The sequence below is a fragment of the Mesoplodon densirostris genome, chromosome 9 (assembly GCF_025265405.1).
Source record: "Mesoplodon densirostris isolate mMesDen1 chromosome 9, mMesDen1 primary haplotype, whole genome shotgun sequence".
NCBI classification, from domain to species: Eukaryota; Metazoa; Chordata; class Mammalia; order Artiodactyla; family Ziphiidae; genus Mesoplodon; species Mesoplodon densirostris.
The window spans coordinates 99925032-99937951 of record NC_082669.1 but is presented as its reverse complement, the minus strand read 5'-3'; positions in this window follow the sequence as shown (position 1 = coordinate 99937951).

Here is a 12920-nt window from a genome sequence, read left to right as displayed (position 1 = left end):
AGCATCTTTAAATCATACTTTAAATTGTTTTACTTCCAAAGTATGCAATCATTCCAAGAGATGGAACAAAAAACCCACTCCAAAAATGAGTAAAGAAAAAGTTAATAATCTCACATCTCCATTCCTGACCCTTGTCATACTAGATGTGGAAAGACTGGGGTTATCAGCCTTCTGCACCTTTCACCAGGATCATACTAAGACACACAGCACAGTTAGGGATTTCCAAATTCTTCCTATACATGTGGGCTTATATGAGGCACCTTACTCTGAAACCTACTCTTCTCACTTGATATGTTGATGAATATAACTCAAACACATTATCTTTTGGTAGCTGCATCATATCCTCTGGTTTGGGGAGATTTGCCCGGTGTCCTGCTTCAGTCAAGTCTAGTCTTTGGCCACTACAATAACAATAAAGAATTAAATAATAAATTGTTAAATACTTCTGTGCCCATATTGTTAGATATTGATATTTTTGCTTCTATAAACGGTATTCCCCAAATTGGGAATGCCTTTTTTAAAGAAATGGTAGTTCCAGTTCTATAAGCTGTTTTTCATGAATTGCAGTGAATTTCGATGATCATTTCTTAATGACACAAAGATAAGGACCTTATATTTATCAGAAAAATCTATTTCCTCATTACATGAAGGGGCTGTTAAACAACCCCGTGGGGTATGGATTCTCATAAGACTTCTGCCACTTTGAGAGAAAGTCCCTGATTTAAGCATTTTGCCCTTTTCATAGCATCTGAGAATGCCTGAGCTGGCCTAGCCCAGTGGGCACTTAATAAATATTCACTGAGCGTTGAATACATGAAGGTCATCTGGTTCAAGTTTCTCATTTCACAGATGGGGCAATCGAAGCCTAAAGGGCTAACTGAGGCACAGGTAGGGTGAAAGGGAGGAAAAAGTCCAAGCGATCTAAGTTGCAAAGCGATTCAGGAGCTTGGAGTAGGGAGGAGAGGACTTTGGGAGGTGGCTGCCATGTGTACGGGATACACACATGCAAAGGTCGAGACGCAAGAAGACTTACAGAGTTTGTGCATTTAGAACATAATTCTTCTCTGAAGTTCTCTTGAGCGACAGTAGCCAGGGTTTAAACTTACCTTTCTTACTGTGATGATTTCTTGAGGCTGAACCTATGTTTCTTTGAACATGACCCAGTGCAGAACTGGGCCCTTGGCGGTTCAGGGACTGTATGGTGTTCCTATAACTTGCTCTCCTTCTCTTGGAGAAGATCCGTTTCCCAGCCCACTCTTGTTAGGTAGAGCCACGTGACTGAGTTGTAGCCCTTGGAGTGAGGATGGAAGACAGGGACACCACCCCTAGGCCTGGCCCACAAAAACCTCCCATTGGGACTCCCCATTCTCTCCTGTCTGCCAGCTGGAAGCAAAGGGCTCTGAGGTCCCACACACCAGTGGGGGAAGCCTCGGTCCCTGCATCACTGCACGAAAGGTCGCCTGCTGAACACCCACTCTGGACTGTTAGGAGAAATCAACTTCCATTGTGTTAGGCCATTGTTAGCTTTGATCTGTTACAGCAGATGTGTGACGTAACCGAGGCCATGGCTTCCCCTGTACGTATTAGGGTTTCGGTTTGTTGTTTGTTTGGGTTTTTTAAAATGAATAACCATATAGGAAATCCAGAACCTGTCTCAATCAATAGTGCCATCACTGTTACCCATTCTGTTAACATCCACTAACTCATACAAATTTCATATAGAGACCTAAACCTCCCACCTTATCCATGAGAATGAATGCACAGGAGCAAGGGGAAAAATGGTCTGACATTAAAAATTTTCCTTACTACCATGTAACTTAGTTTAGTCTGATCACAGTGCAAACTTGATTTCTTTTCTCCAGAAGTTTAAGGAATCATGTCTCTTTTTGGAGCACTTTTTGTCAATTGCTCTTGCCTGAGAGGTTTTGTTGTCTTGACAGGAGGGGAGATTTTCTAAATAATTATTTCAGTTTTTCTTGCTTTAAAAGTAGGATAAAAGATGAATAGAAAACAGTTGGGGAGGAAAAAGAAAGGAGGATGAAAGGAAATTAGCAGGACTTGAATTGTTCCAGTTGTCAAAAATCATCAGCATGCTGTTAGTGGTTGTAGTAGAAGTGGGGGACGTTTGAACACTTCATTCAACCATGAACCCCAAAGGATCCCCCTGGTCCCTACTTGCATTTTAAATTAAAGCTCCACTGACTCTGTAGCTAAGACAAATTATTTAGTAAGCCTAAGATCTTGATGCAGCTGTTTGGGATAGAATGATTGCCACGTGGTCACAGGTATGTGGGATAAAGGGGAAGTTATTTTAGAGAGATATGTACACTTGATGTTGAGGAGGAAATGATGGAACATATAAACAGATGCCTTGGCATTTCACCCATGGGCCTAACTAACCATACTGTTCAGATGACGAAGCAGCAGTTAAAGCTCAGTGTCAGTCGAAGGAGGAATTGACCTAGAACTACACATACAGACCTAAAAATACTCTAGAAAAAAATACTCTAGATAAAAATACTCTTACAGGATACAGTGAGCTGAGACCATAGTAAAAAGATCAACAAATCCTAGTCACTCGGTTGGCCATTTCATTAATAAAGAGATACTAAAAGGATAGGCATTTTCTGTAATTTGTCAAATTATTACAAAGCAGACCAAAAGGTGAGTCTGTGTGTCTGGGGTGTGGGTGTGCTAAACCCGGTCAGAATGACACACCATCACCCCAAGGACCATCATTCAGCATATAGGCAGGTGTCATGCATAGAGAGCTGGGGAGAGGGGTTAAGTCGTCTTCTGATAATAGTTTACAAGGTAGGATTGACCTGGACTCAAAACCTTATAGCTTTTGTTTCCCAACCCTTCCTTTCCGTTTTTCACTCTCTACCAACTTGGACTCCTGCTGGAAAATATTCAGTGCTTCTCCATTGCTTATAGAAATAGAGTCGAACATCTCTGCTTGGCACTAAAGGCTGTCCCCAGTGCAGGCCCAATGTAACTGTCTACATGTGTGTTGTATTCAGTCTTGCCTAACCTCTGTCCCCTGCTGGGCAGGGCACTCTCCATTCAATGCACTACGTTCATCCCTCCATTCTCATCCCTGAGCCTTTTCTCCCCGTTTCTTCTCTTCCCTCCAGTCCAATCCTATGGTGCTCTGGGCACAGCTCAGCATTCTAAGCCCCACCCCACCCCCATGGGTCTGGCTGCTCCTTTTCCAAGGGCAGGTGCACAGGACCATGTGCTTGGCTTGATGCTCTGCTGACACTGTCCTGAAATTCTCAATAATTTCTGAACCAGGGGCTCACATTTTCAACTTGCACTGGGCTCCACAAATTATGTCACCAGGCCTGTGGGTGGGAACTATTTGTGTGGGCAACTCCAACACATGACCTTGTGTTTTGATTTAATTAAAGTGAAGACAGAGCTTTCACACACCCAGAGCACTTTACGTGTACAAAACAATTTTACGCGCATCACCTCATCTAAACCACCAGGCAAACCCAGGGGCTGAGGAGACTGAGTTCCAGCAGCAGCTGTGGGGCTTCAGGCATTTCTGAATTGATGTGAAGCATTTTGGGGTTTTCCTTTTAATTTATGTTCATATTTTCCAGCTCCTCTTTCTCTGTAATGGTTGTAATAATAAAAGTTCAGAGTAGCCTGCATGTTCACCGCTCTGGTGTGGCTTAACCGCCTCCTGTACGAGTTTCCTTTAGCTGCTGTAACAAAGTACCCAAGACTCAGTGGCTTAAACACCAGAAATGTATTGTCTCATAGTTCTAGAAGCAAGAAGTCTGACATCAAGGTGTCTACAGGCCATGTTCCCTCTGAAACCTGGAGGGGAATACTTCCTCGCCTTTTCCTAGCTCCTGGTGGTTCTCTGGCAATCTTCGGCATTCCTTGACTCATGGATGCACCCCTCCAATTCGCTGTCTCCACATGGCCTTCTCCCTGTGTCTCTGCCTTCACACGGCCATCTTCTTATAAGGACACCAGTTATATTGGAGTACAGCCCACACTACTGCACTATGACCTTATCTTAATTGAACTAATTACATCTGCAATGGCCCAATTTCCAAATAAGCTCACATTCTGATGGTTAGGACGTCAATATGTCTTTTTTTTTTTTTTGGTGGGGGACACAATTTAACCCGTAACACTCCCCCTTCCTCCCCATATGACTAGTCATTAAGGCCTATAGATTCCAGCTCTGGAATGTCTCTTTTTTTTTTTTTTTTTTTTTTGTGGTACCTTGGCCTCTCACTGTTGTGGCCTCTGCTGTCCGGACGCGCAGGCTCAGTGGCCGAACACGGGTTCGTGCCCTGGTCTGGGAGGATCCCACATGCCGTTTGTGCCCCGGTCCGGGAGGATCCCACATGCCGCGGAGCGGCTGGGCCCCTGAGCCATGGCCACTGAGCCTGCGTGTCCGGAGCCTGTGCTCCGCAACGGGAGAGGCCACACAGTGAGAGGCCCGCGTACCAAAACAAACAAAAAAAAGTTTAAGAACACCGGGTAAGGGAAATGGGGTTCAGTGAATGACAGCGGGGGTTGGGGGACAAGGTGGGCAGGGTTGGTCTCATACCTAATGCCCTGTTGAGCCCATTTCTAGCACATGTTCTCCAGGCATGGCCCTGGCTTTGCCCAAAGTTCAGACTCAGGTGCCCAGTGATGTATTCTTGTTACTCACCAGCCTATTTTCCTGAAGAAAGAACTCTGACCCCTCCCTGCTGCTCACCACCTTCCCCTCTCAGTGGTTATTTAACCCAGAATTTAATGTTCAGGAGTTAGAATCAGCAAAATAGTGTTGAAAGAACACAAGGAAATTTAAGAATATTAAAAAGAAATCTTACTTTTTGTTTTTGTTCTGCCTTCTATTGAAACATCCAACTCAACCAGACAAACTAGCTCAAATCAGCCAGGCAGTATATGTCTCCTCAAGAAAAGATAAGCAAATCAGCAGTTTCTGAATGTTGATTAAGTGTATCACCCACAGCAAACAGAACGTGAGCTGAAGATACTGCCATATTTCAAAAGAAATTCTTTAAAAATTCAAATTTATCTCACATGTACAGTGAAAGTCCTCAGAATTCTATGACAAAAGAAGCTTTTTTTTAAAAGAAAAAAACTAGGGCCTCCCTGGTGGCCCAATGGCTGAGAGTCCACCTGCCGATGCAGGGGACACGGGTTCGTGCCCCAGTCCGGGAAGATCCCACATGCCGCGGAGCGGCTGAACCTGAGAGTCATGGCCGCTGAGCCTGCGCATCCGGAGCCTGTGCTCCGCAACGGGAGAGGCCACAACAGTGAGAGGCCCGCGTACCTCAAAAAAAAAAAAAAAAAAAAAAAAAAAACCTCCCTCCTCTCATTTAACAAGATTCTTGGAAATTAGTGGTTCCAAGTCAGTTCATCTCCAGGATGTCAGGACTCTGGGGTAGCACCTAATCCTAGAGAAAATTACACAGCCTCTTGAAGGATTAGGTGTTCCCCTTCTGAGTTCCATCCTTTAAACTCTTAGCTTCTCATACCAGTGGCTGCCCCAGACCAGTGGCTGTTGAACTTCCCTATTATAACTGTATTCTCTAGGGGGTGAATTTAAAATGCAGATTCCCAGGCACTGCCCTCAGAGATTCCTGAGTCAGTAGGTTTGGGGTTCCCCCTGAGGAATCTGCATCTTTAGAAAGTCCCTGTGTGGTTTTGATGCAAGTGACCCAAGGACCACACTTTGAGAAACACCACCATGTATATATAACCTCTCCCTGTGTGATCTCCCTGCTCCCATGGGATTAGCCACCCATGATATACTGACGACTCAAAAATTTTTTTATCCCCCAGCCCTCTACACCCACTTGGCAACTGAGCATTCCTATCTGAATATCTCATAGGAACCTTAAACTCACCAGTTCAAAATTGAGCTCATTTTCTCCCCACACCTGGCACATATAGAATATGTACCCACATTCCTTGACTTGGCTTCCCTCCCTGACCACTGCTCTTTGTGTTTAGCAGTATTCTGACTTCTTACAGATCCTGGACACACATGCCTTTCTACATACTGTCCCCAAGCCAGAATTCATGCTGCTGGGCACAGACACCCATCTCCCCCTCTTCCTATAAACACACTCCTTGCCATTTGTCCCTCTGTGCCAGCTTTTGACCATGTGCATCTTTTAATTGTTGTACTCACCATACTGTATTGTACACTCTACCTGGTAGTTTTGAACTGGAGCTCCCTGAAAAGGGGTTCTGTGGCTTATTCCCTTTTTACTCCCAGCTCCTGCTATAGACTCTAACACATAGTAAGCAATCACTGAACATTTGATGAACGGAATTTCTTGGTGCAAAGAAAGAAAAAAAGGGAAAGAAAAAAAGAAAGAAAGAAAGAAAGAAAAGAAGGAAGGAAGGAAGAAAGAAAGGAAGAGAAAGGGAGAGAGAGTGAAAGGGAGAGAGAGAGAAAGAGAGAGAGAGAAACAAAGGAAGAAAGAGAGAAAGGAAGGAAGGAAGAAAGGGCGAGAGAAGGAATGACCAGGAGAGTTGAAGGGAAATTTTAGAAGTGCATTGTTATGAAAAGGGAGGGGATTGATTCAAGAACAATGAAGGGATTAACAGCATCTAACTAATGTTTTTCTAGAGATCAACCAGGGGAGGAGCTGGAAAAGGGCACTGGATTTGGCATCGAAGCGTTCAGGGCAACATCAGAGCAAAGAGCTAGCCCTGACAGCCCTCTGCCATTCCAGTCAGTCTCCCTCTGGGGGCTGCCACAGAGGGGCAGGCTCTTTCATGCCGGGGGAGGAAACTTTATGATACAAACTGTGCACAGCACAGAAATGCTCAATCCCACTGATGAATCACTGAGCTAGGTTTAACTTGGCTTAACAGGACCCTCGGGCTTTTAAAGGAGCTCTTCCTGTGTCTGCCCTCCTTTCTGCATCCAGTCTTGAGCTAGAGGCTTCTCTCTGTGCCGTGTCTGCCTAGTTTATCCAAGTTCAGCCTGGACTGCAGGTCAGGCAAACCAAGCTATTACCCATCTTCCCTCATCACAGAAATTTCCCTGCAGGGCTGGATTGCTTCTTTTTCTCCTGCAGATCCACCCTAATCTGCCATTCCTGAAACCTCCAACAAAATCACCCTATCTTCTGTGTGTCTACATCATAGCTTGTTTTATATTCACAGGCTGATTGTGGTTTTGGGTTTTTTTGTGAGTTTGTTTGTTTGTTTGTTTCTATAACTCTTTTCTGCTGAATGCCATTCCTGCCTCTCTTTACCCTTCCTGTATCCCCGTTCAGGTGTCTGATCATTTTTCTGGGAGCAGAAGCAGAAAATGAATGGTTTCCCTATTCCCCTGATTTTGCTGGTGTAATTCCTCCAAGGCTGCCATTTCCACAAACAGATTCCCTTCACCCTGCCAAGCCTCACTGTACCCTTTGCCCTTAAAGCCATAGCTCCTGTTTTTCCTGATTTGAATGCAGTGTCCAGCCTTTCACATCCTCTGTGGTATAATGCCCTGCCCCTGAAGCTTTTGTTTAAGGAGTCCTGGTGTTATCAAACACCAGTTCCATGCAAAATGTATCATTTCAGACGATCGAAGGTTTAAAGCAGAAATAGGAAGTAATTTCTTAAGAATAACTAAAACAAATATAGGCCTGCATTGTGACTTGTTAAGAAACAGAATCATAAGAAAGGGGAAAGGAGAGAGAGAAGAAATAATGTGCGGAAGAGGTAGAAAGATACAGAGGAAAAGAAGATGAGACAGATACATTGTCAAAGAGAGAGAGGAAAACACACAAAGAGCAAAACGCCAAAAAAGAGGTGAGATCTGGAAAGACGAATCCTGAAAAGTGAACTGCCTCCCGCTGGCCACATCCTCAAAGACAAAGCCACAGCCTCTGACCCAGAAATAAGGCTCAGGAAGGCAAATGAGGGCAACACACACCAAGTCTGAATGAGGTGCAACCTGCAGGGGCAGCAGACGGTGAGCACGCTGAGAGTGAGAGCAAGACATGCACACCTGAATGTATACACCACAAAGAAAAATATCTCCATCTTGTGGCCTTGAGGATATTGTGATGCTGTGCATTTTCACAACTGCAGGCATAAATGAAGAAAAGACCCTTTGTTACTTGTCCCGTGAGCAAAATGAATTTGAAACGAGGTCCAAGCTCCCCCATGTTTACTCTACTGATCCCTGAGAAAGATATTACTCATGCCATTTTGTAGAAAGCAGATTTAGAAGAGGTAACTGCTGTAGGTGGTTACTAAATCCTTTCCAGTTCTCTTGCCTTTATTATGTTTCTCACAGCATACCGAAGTTGAATGGTCTTTCGGCAACCTAGAGTTCTACGTAGTGTAAATTACTGGATTTGTTAAGTGAGCTAACATTTGTAAACATCTTAGAACACTGTCTAGGTGCTAATGTGTTTATTAAATAAATAAGATACAATGCATACGATCTCTAGGCCAAATGTGCTAGCCCCTGGGCCCATCTCATGTCTCACCCCGGGACTTTGGTCATGCTCTGGGTCTGGAATGCTCTCTAGTGCCCTCTTCTGGCGCCTCCCTGACCCTCCTCCCTTCTTCCCATCTCTCCCTATCAAACACTACGCATTCTTTGGAGGCTGAATTTAAGAACCCTATACGTGCCACATATTTAGTCTTAGTAAAGGCACTAATGTAACTCTTGTGGCTCAGTCCTTTGGATGCTCCCCACCCGCGTCTTGTGTGACCCCTGATTCGCACGCAGCACTGCTGACCTCACCTCCCTTTGCAATGGTCTCTGCCCTAGGATGTCAAGGGACCATCCATCCAGGTTTTCCTCCTCCTTCCCTTTCTCTCCTGTTCTTTTCCCTCTTCCCATCTTTCAAATACTGGTGCCCCCTGGGACTCCGTGCCAGATTCTCTCCCTTCCCGCTCTCCCTCAGTGGAGTTTCGCTGTTGGGTTTATATCCCCCTCTCAGGGAAGGGAGACAGGCAAGCAGATTCAATCTGTCAAATCATGAAAACGCATCTAAATTCATTAAATAACATTTCCCATCTATACGATGCCAAGTACGCTAGCTCAGTGGAACGTTTTCTACTGAAGTTGTGCATCACATGGGTCAGCTTTGGTCACCGTGATCTGAAGAGCAGGTGGGGGGGGGCTTGTCTGTTGGGCTCCATCTTCCTCTTCTTTCATGGGACTCCATTTCCACACCCAAGACGGTTCCCTTCCGGTGGGAAGGAGGCCACCCTCAAGATGTTTTCAGTTGACGCAAGTGATCTTTCTTCATTTGAATTTGCCTTCTAGTGGGGTGTATTCATTTGCTTGGGCTGCCATACTAAAGTACCACAAACCGTGTGGCTTTAACAACCAAAATTAATTTTGTCACAGTTCTGGAGTCTCTGAGATCAAAGCGTAGACAGGGTTGGTTTCTTCTAAGTCCTCTTTGCTTGGCTTGCAGAGGGCCTCCTTCTCCCTGTGTCTTCATATGGTCTTTCCTCTGGTGTCTCTGTCTTAATTCTCTTTTTATAAGGACCCCAGCAATATTGGATTAACGCCCACCTGAATGACCTCCTTTTAACTTAATGACCTCTTTAAAGAGCCCCATCTCCAAATACAGTCACATTCTGAGGTACCGGCGGTTAGGGTTTCAACATATGAATTTTGGGAGGACAGAGGAGGTGTTCCAGAGAGTGAGACCGCCTAGAATCACTCATGGCTAGACAGCAGGGGGGACGAAGTTAGAGGCAGCTACAACACATGAATCAGTGCAAGACCTGAGCCGAGGGACATCCAAACAAGTATGCCATGGACCTTGCCCCAAGATGCTGCCCACCCAGTTGTGGGGACAGGGTGCCAATACAGAAAAGGAGAGTCAGCCATCTAGACTGGAGTGTGCTGAGTCCAACAGAGTGTGTGTGATGGGCAGGAGAAAGAAAAGATAAAAAATCAGTTGGATTTTGGTCACAGGGAGGTTTTCGTGATAATAAAATCCACCCTTCATGGAACTCTACTATCTGCTAGCCCTCTGTACCAACTCTGTCTCTAATCTAATCCCACCCCAGGGGCTGTAGGGAGGACTGTACGAAATAAGTTACACCAAGCTCTTGGTGTTGTGTTTGACATGAGGGAGCATGCTATAAATGGTAGCTATTATTCATCGAACAAATATTTTTGCAGTACCTACCATGTGTCAGGCAGTGTGCTCATTGCTGGAGATATCACGTCAACCAAGATGGCCTCTGCCCCCACTGAGCTTACAGTTTAGAGATGCATTATCCAGTATGGTAGCCACTAGCCATATGTTGGCTATGAAAATCAATTAAAATGAAAAATTCAGTTCCTCAGTCACATCAGCCACATTTAATGCACTCCACAGCCACAAATGGTTACATTCCCAGCACTGCATAAAATTCTATTAGATAGCGCTGGAAAGGGGACGAGAGATTATACCTGTATGGTAAAGGTCATGATAGAGACTTGCAGGTACAAGGGAAGAATATTATTATTATTACTACTCTCATTATAATCAAGATGCCGAAACTGAAGATCAGAGAGGTTAAATAATTTGATCAAGTTCACACAGCTACTAAGTGGAAGAGCTGGGATGGGAACCAGGTCTGTCTTAATCTCACGCTACCTCAGGCCATTTTGTGGAGGAAATGAGTCAGGCACAGGTGGAATCTGGTTAAAGAGAGAAGATGGAGAAGGCATCCTCGGTGGGAAAACAGCAGCTTGGACAAAGGCACAAAGGCACAGCTGGGCAAGGTTGGGAGAGGACCACGAGTAAACCAGTCTGGCTGGAGAGGCAGGGACTTGCTGAACTCATGTGCTTAGAAAGGTAAGTCGGAGCCTGCCTGCCTTGATTCAGAGCCAAGGAGCTAGGAAACTCAGCCCTACGTGCACAGGTTGACTCCTTGAAGGTTGTTAGCAGGAACATGGCATGGTCAAAACTGTATGTTTTGAAGGTGGAAGTGTTCAGGGTGAACTGGGCTGAGGACCAGTAAAGGATGGCAGGGGGATAGAAAAAAGGGAATGAATGAATGGTATGAAGCAAAGAACACCAGAGTGGGAGCCAAGAGCTTAACCCTAAGATTGACTGATTGATTTATTTTTGTTTTCTCCCTTTAAAAAAAAAATTTTATTGGAGTATAGTTGCTTTACAATGTTGTGTTAGTTTCTACTGTACGGCAAAAAATCAGCTATGCGTATACATATATCTCCTCGTTTTTCATTTCCTTCCTATTTAGGTCACCGCAGAGCATTGAGTAGAGTTCCCTGTGCTATACAGTAGGTTCTCATTTGTTTTCTATTTTATACATAGTATCAATAGTGTATATATGTCAATCCCAATCTCCCAATTCATCCCACCCCAGCCCTTTCCCCTTGGTATCCATATGTTTATTCTTTACATCTGTGTCTCTATTTCTGCTTTGTAAATAAGATTGCCTATACCAATTTTTTCAGATTCCACATATATGCATTAATATATGACATTTGTTTTTCCTCTTTCTTACTTACTTCACTCTGTATGACAGTCTCTAAGTCCATCCACATCTCTGCAAATGACCCAATTTCGTTCCTTTTTATGGCTGAGTAATATTCCATTGTATATACGTACCACATCTTCCTTATCCATTCCTCTGTCAATGGACATTTAGGTTGCTTCTGTGTCTTGGCTATCGTAAATAGTGCTGCAATGAACACTGGGGTGCATATATCTTTTCGGACTATGGTTTTCTCCAGATAAATGCCCAGGAGTGGGATTGCTGGATCATATGGTAGTTCTATTTTTAGTTTTTTAAGGAATCTCCATACTGAACTCTAAGATTTAATACTGTGTTAACACTGGGCAATATACTTCATTTCCCTGGGCCTCATCCTTTCAATTCTAAAAGGGCATGGCTGGCCCACATGATCTCCGAGACCCCCTTTAGCAATGGTAATCTAGGATTCTGCAAATGTGGGTGACATTAGGCTAAGAGAAGCAGTGTAAAGTGTAGCACTGAATATAGGGGCAAGGAAGACGGCAGAGTCAAAGGTCATCCTGAGACAAAGGGGGAATGATGTGCTACTAACAAAACGAGGTAAGTGTGTGAAAGGGCTTGTCTTTGGGGTTTTTTTGGGGGGGTGACAGGGTATGGAGGTTGGAAAGGATAAGAGGTAGTGGGAAAATAATGGGTTTGTTCATTATTTTATATGCCCCAAATACAGATTTCAAACTTTTGACCTATGACCCACAGCAGGAAATACAACTTGTATCCTGGTCCTGCACAGTTGTCCAGTATATATAACCGAAACAAAAGGTTTATGAAATAAACAGGTACTCTTACTAAGGGCAATGGGTCTAATCTTTTCTATTCTAGTACACTTCATGTTTTTAAAAAGCTGCTTGCCATCCACTGAATATCTTTTATGATCAATCTATGTGTCACTGACTAAGAGGAGGCTCCAGTCTTCTTAAGTTGGGGGCGATGGCAGGGCATCCCATCACAGAATCCAAGAAGAAGCTGCAGCAGTGAACTGGCGAGGCTTCGGACTGGGGAGAGTCTGGAGCGTGTTTAGTTGAAGCCCCGTTCGGAGAGAGGGTTGAGGCAGGTAGAGGGAACCACCCGTCCAGGTTATGGGGGTTGGGGGGGGTGCCCTCAGGACACCATAGGCGTGAGAACCGGGCGGAAACCTGATTCCCGCAGGAATCCAGCGACCACCCGGGGGCTGCATTTCTTAAGCGTGCTCGGAATGGCTTCTGCATCTGACCTCATTTGGATTTCAAAAGCTCCTCCGCTTACTCATCCTCCCCCCGAGGACGGCGTGCGCCCACTCCTCCATTCATTCATCGCACACCGATCTCAGGGAGCGCCAACCAGGTGCGAGAAGGGCGAGCCGCTGCCGGCCGGGGCTCCCCTTCTGGTCTGTTCTCCCTCCCGCCCAGCTCGCGCGCACACACAAAGTT